Raw genomic sequence first — 6,245 nt, forward strand, 5'->3', positions numbered from 1 at the left:
GGACTGCACTAAAGTATTTTGGCCGTCCAAACGTACAGAATCAAGGGAGATTCGCCCATATACTCTTGCGGTACGAGCCTACTTATACTACGTTCTCAGCTGCGGACAACATTCCGATCTCGACCGGCGAACATCACCTTACGACTTTAATCATTCCCAGCTTCAAGACCCTTAGGCAAATTGGTCTCGAAGCTTCCGATTCGGAACAAGACGTGTCACGCCCCAATCCCGCCCCTAAAAGATTTGGGCATGACCTATTCGAAGACGGACATTTAACCTGATATATATAATAAGTGGGGCCCGAACGGAAGCATTAGCAATTTAAAAAAAATAACTTAAATATAACATCCATTGAGCTACTACTACTATGCCAGGACCGCAATCATTACATTAAATATATAATACACATGAAGCATATATCCGGGCTTAGTTACAGTGATTCTCACTCACACAAAAGTACAAAAGAGGGAAAGGATCATTTACATCCAACCATAAGTAACTCATCAAAACACAAACCAAAAACCTAGTTAAAGCTTTACTAGATGCGTGGGCTCCATCCTAAGTGCCTGGACACACTGAGGTTGACAAGGGAAGACAAGTCCCTTAAGTCAGGACTGGCTTCCCAGTTGATTACCTACAGAAATAGACAAAACAGAGTGAGTAAAACTCAGTGAATAATAGTACATAAACAACTTAAAGATTAACTTAACTTACTTACAATGTACGCATTCATCTAATTACATAAGTACATGAAAAAATCCTGTGGTTAGTCTGATTCTGTACACATTTCAGAACAGTCTTGTCAATTCATAGCTTCACAGATTGGCCCTTGGCCTGATGGGTTCACGCATTCACAAATTAGCCCTTGGCTTAACTTAGATGCACAACTTCACAAATTGGCCCTCGGCGTTTGAGATTCATAGTTTCACAAGTTACAGATTCATATTTCACAAGTTGGCCCTTGGCCTCATAATTTCAGAAATCACAAGTTGGCCCTCGGCCTCCTAGGTTCACAAATTCACAAAGTGGCCCTCGGCCTCATAAGTTCACAAGTTGTATCTTTCATATCTTCACAAATTATATCTTTCATAATTTCACAAATTGTATCCTTCATAACTTCACAAATTATATCTTGCATAGAACGGCCATAGGCCTCACATCTTTCACATCAGCTTTAAGCCCAGTTCACATAGGTATGGACTCAAGAGGTGGCTCGTACGGATTCTAGAGGTGACTCGCATTGCAGCACTTAGTTCCGTACAGCACTTTGTTCCATACTAGAAATCAATAGTTCTTGAAGACTGAACAATTCATATCATGTCATGGCATAAACGAAGTGGATAAACAGAATAGAATAATGCTAGGTTCGTACGAATACCGTTCACAATGGTGCACATAAATTTCCCTTTATGAGTCATTACATGGTGCCATAGACGTCATATGTATAACAAAGCATTAATAATAATTATTTACACAAACACATGTGTCGTTACAGTACTATTCATGGGGATAAAACAATTCACAGCGTAATGTGAGTCATATAACAATGTTATTGATATTCAATTCTTTGACGTTTAAGGCAACCCATGGTTCTGTTCGATTTTCATTTCGTTAATCCATTCTAGGCAGATGTCTATGTCATAAAACATGTATCGAACTAAATAAGGTTGTAGGAGTCCAGGATAGGACGTTCAAAATATCATATCCCCATTAAGCGGGGTTTATATTCATAATTCCTCAAAGGTTAACCAGTCGCATGGTATTAATAATTCTTGTGCAGAGTCATAGGTAAGTTACAGATTATTACACATTAATGCTAACCATTAACCTTAACCGGAATGTACAGTAGTTTCAGAGTCATACCGAGGTACACATCATCTTTCAAAGTTCTCACCGATCCCTAACAACATAAATGCTTACAAAGAACAGTGCATTAACAATAAGAATTATTAACGGTAAGTAAACGTACGGTTACAGTACTATTACTCACAGTGTTCAGATGCTTGGTCCACCCCTGTAGCTGACCCTACACAATTCATCATAGTACAACATCATTCAATTTCCAATATTATTCAATACAACATTATCCAACAAAGTTAGCATCACTTGGTTTATCAATACCATTTGCAACTTCACATAATTAACAATAAATCCTTGAATCCTATTTCAACCTTCTAAAACCAAGTTCATATCATCTATATCCTTAATAGATTATTTCCCTAATTTTTCCTTTACATGATAGCATGAATTCCACCATTTATAACAAATTCATTCGCAATTCTAAACACAATTTTCAAACATTCCCAAATTCTAATTCAGCTTCAACACACATAATTTAATACTTCAATTTCATTACTCTACTTTCAACTTGAGCCAATTCATTGGTTATCATCATTAATCAACCTAGGGTTTCCAAGAAAATTGGGGGTTTTCCTCTTTTCTTAGTGAAATCGCCAAATCAATAATTACTATATGCCAATATGCTAAAAACATTCAACATCCTTTGAGAAGTAGAGTGGGAGCCCCAATTGTGCATAAACATTAAGCCATAAGTGTCCCTAACCCATAATCAACTCAAGATTCTAAAATGTCAACAAAATCCCAAAGTACCAACAAAATCACTTTGAATCATAAACATTCAAGGCTAAGAGAACCCCCTACCTCGAAATTAGAAGCAAAGAAGCTAGGTTGAACGCATACTCTAGAAATCCCAAAATCTAATTGGTTGGAAAAGTTGATCTTCACTTCTTCTTCACCCTTGATGCACGACCCATGATGGATTGTTGGTAAAAATGAATGAAATCAAAGGTTTGAGGGTTAGGGTTTCGGACTTAGGCAAGAAGGAAGGGAGAGGGAAGAAGAAAATATAAGAAGGAAAATGTCTCGTAACTCAAATTTTGTGGCTCAAAAGTGGCTCAAATGGCCAAAACGACGTCGTTTTGGCCATTTTTATGTTGTTCTGTACTCAAAACGACGTCGTTTTGGCCATTTGAGCCACTTTTGAGCCACAAAATTTGAGCTACGTAGCATTGTCGATATAAGAAATGATCCAAAATCCCGTTTTTAAAGCTGCTGTCCCGAAAATCCCGCTCAAGCGTCCATATTCCCGCCCGAGCGGACCTGCTCTCAGCACAGATTCCAAAACTTCAAACAGATGTCTCTCTCCCATCCGAACTCCGTTTTAGGTCGTTCTTGTGTCCAAATTGAAGCCCCGAAAATAAGCTTTCCAATGGTTCTAACCTCACATCCAAATTCAAAGTGTGGAAAAAGAAAAGGACAAAAGAGTGACGGCTGGTCGCAGACAAATCATTCTAATTCAAGCTTTTGGTCCAATCTTACTTTACCATCATATTACCACCTCAACCAATACTCCAAAATAAAATAGAAAGTTCCAAAACACTAATAAAAATGTCCAAAAACGAACCCCTGTGCCTCAGAAATACAACTCAACTTGGAGACCCACTCGAGCGCCCAACCTTGCGCTCGAGCGCGAAGACCAACACAGACGTCCGCTCGAGCGTCAACTCCCCCGCTCGAGCGGAAAATCACAACTCCCAGAATCTCAGGCCATCTGCACAATTTGCTGGAAACCCCAAAAGTACGCTCGAGCGCCTACTGCTCCGCTCGAGCGGAGGGAAAAAGTTCCAGATTGTTTGGTAAAGGTCACAAATTCCAGTTTCAAAGGCATAACTCAACGGATCGTTCTTCAATTCCGATAGCAAACACATTAACCCCTAATTAAATAAGGATTACTTCCTATACGCACTTTGGGGTCATTACAATACGTAACGCCGGTGGTCGAGATAGTTGGCGCACCGACGAGAGAGTTTGCTGCGGAGGCCGAAGAGGTCGACGAAGCTCAAACTCAGCGTTCGAGGCAGCCGGTCTTAACTAGCCTAACTCGCCGTCCACTTCGGGTCGGGCGAAATTTTCCTTTGGAGATATTTTTATAAATTTGGAAGACCTACCCGGCTATTTTTCTGAAGGTATGGCCAGGGAAAATCTTACGCAGATGGTGCGAAAGAGAAATGCCGAACGAATAGCAGCCCAAAAGAAAGCCGAGGTCGCCTGTTCTGAACCTGCCCCGATTGAGTCTTCGCAAACCATTATTGGAGGAGAGGCGGTTCAAGTTATTGTGGCCGAGGCGGAGAAGGAAGTCGACCAGTAGTTTACAGAAGAACGACTGATTCCATAAGGGTGGGGCAAAAAACGTACCGCCGAGGGAGAAGTCGGCTCAGAGGATAGCCCTGCTGGCAAACGGTCTCGATTAAAGGAATCGGACGTGGTTCCTTTCGTTGTTCAGCCAAAGATCAAAAACACGCCGATCTCCTCTGATGCATTCGCCATGAAGGATCCAGCCGTAGCGTTGAGCTTGGCCGCCTCAGTTTCGCTGCCGGCTGACAAGGCCACCTTTCGAGTAGAGCCGGATTTGGTAGCTATAGCGTTAGTGTAGACACCTCATTTTTGACCGTCCTCAAGACTTGGACGTCACCGCTTGAACACTCGGTGATCATCCATGTTTGTGTTCGTCTTGAGTTCCCGGTGGCCTCGGCTGCGCACCTTGCCTCAGAATCTCTCGACTCGACTGCTTTGTGTCTGGTTTTGCACCAAGAGCTTGTGGATGTGTTCTTGAGGACAGGGGGGAGCCTGTCGACCAAGTCTCCTGCCCACCGGCCACCTTGATTTTCAATCGGCCAAATGTGATGGCCAGCCAGCCAATTTGACTGCCAGTCGACCACTTTGATGACCGGCCGACCAAATGTGGTTTTCAACAGATATTTCTTTAGACAGCTGGCAGCTGTCATTCCAGGCCATACCCCAGCCCATGCTTGGACGTGGGAGCTCTGAGGAGCTGCAAATTGATATATTTCTATATCAATCAAGCTTCTTGACCAAAAAAAAAAGGAGACATAAGGAGAGAAGAGAAGAGAGATACAACTTGGAGAAAGAAGAAAAACATTTTCCTGTATATCTAAAATTCTCAACTCTCTCCCTATCTCTCTCTTCCAAACCCTTCAAACCTTAAGGTTTTTGCACCATTTACACACCAACCCATAGCTCCACACATCCACATTCCATTCCAGCCTTTTGAAGCTAATTTCCAGAGGCTAGGAGCTCCTCTTCTTGGTCCAAAGGCTGCTGGTTCATTGCTCTTCAAAGGTATGCACACTTTTCCCCTAAACTAGTCTTTTCTTGCTTCATTTATAAGCCTTGCTTGCAAGAATTTTTGGGCTCCGACCTGAACTGTAAATAGTCATATTTTGTGCTCATCTCCATGTTTGATTAAGGGTCTTTCTCTGTTTGAGGTCTCCTCCTCACCCTTTGTGTTTAAACTCTCTTTTAGGCCTATTTTTGCATGATATTTTAGGTTTATTTGTGAGCTGTTTCGGACTTGGTTGTAAACTTTGAAGTGCTTCATTTTGAGCCTCTCTTCAACTTTGTTGAAGGGCTCTTCACTGTTTGAGGCCAACTGTTGTCCCTTGTCTCTATTCTCTCTTTTAGGGCCATTTTTGCATGATAGATTAGCCCTATTTGTGTTCCTTTTTGAGATTTGTCATAAACTGAAAAAAGTCTCCTTTTGACATCATCTTCATGTTTTATTAAGGGAATTTTCTTGTTTGAGGTCATATTCTTCCTCGTATGCTTGATTGTCCCTTATTTTGAGCCTTACACCTAAGCTCTTGTTGCATGCTTGGTTTGACCTTCTAGCCACTGAAAATTCAGTGGCTAGCACACTATTCTGAGCCTTCAAATCAGAGGGGGGTGACCCCCTCTCTCCTTGACTTGTTTGGTAGTCATTTTGGCCTTCCAAAGAGACCCTATCTTGCATGCTTTGAAGCCACCTTCCAGGGTCAATTTGGTAAGTTTTGGGACTACCATATTTGATTTTCAGAGTTGATTTGGCTATGCTAAGTGTCCATCTTGTATGTGCTTAAGAATCCCTCGCATAGCCCTCTAAGGGAGCTCATTATTTTTGCATGTGTTGGCTCCATTTCAGTGGTTATTTGGGCCTATTTTCACATGTTTTGTTCATTGATTTTTGCTGGTTTGGTGAGATTCCATATGCTTCACACACTTGCTATGTAAACCATGTTTGCTAGTCAAAGTTGCATGCTACTCTAGTCCATCTTGCTAGCACTTTTTGGCCATGCTTTGAACTAGAAATGTTCATATTTTGGAACTTCCTTGGTTCTGTCTTCATGCTTCATGATCAAATAATGTATGCTTTGTACAGCTATAAGTCA

The sequence above is a fragment of the Camellia sinensis genome, chromosome 9 (genome assembly GCF_055761805.1).
Source record: "Camellia sinensis isolate YWXY chromosome 9, ASM5576180v1, whole genome shotgun sequence".
NCBI lineage: Eukaryota > Viridiplantae > Streptophyta > Magnoliopsida > Ericales > Theaceae > Camellia > Camellia sinensis.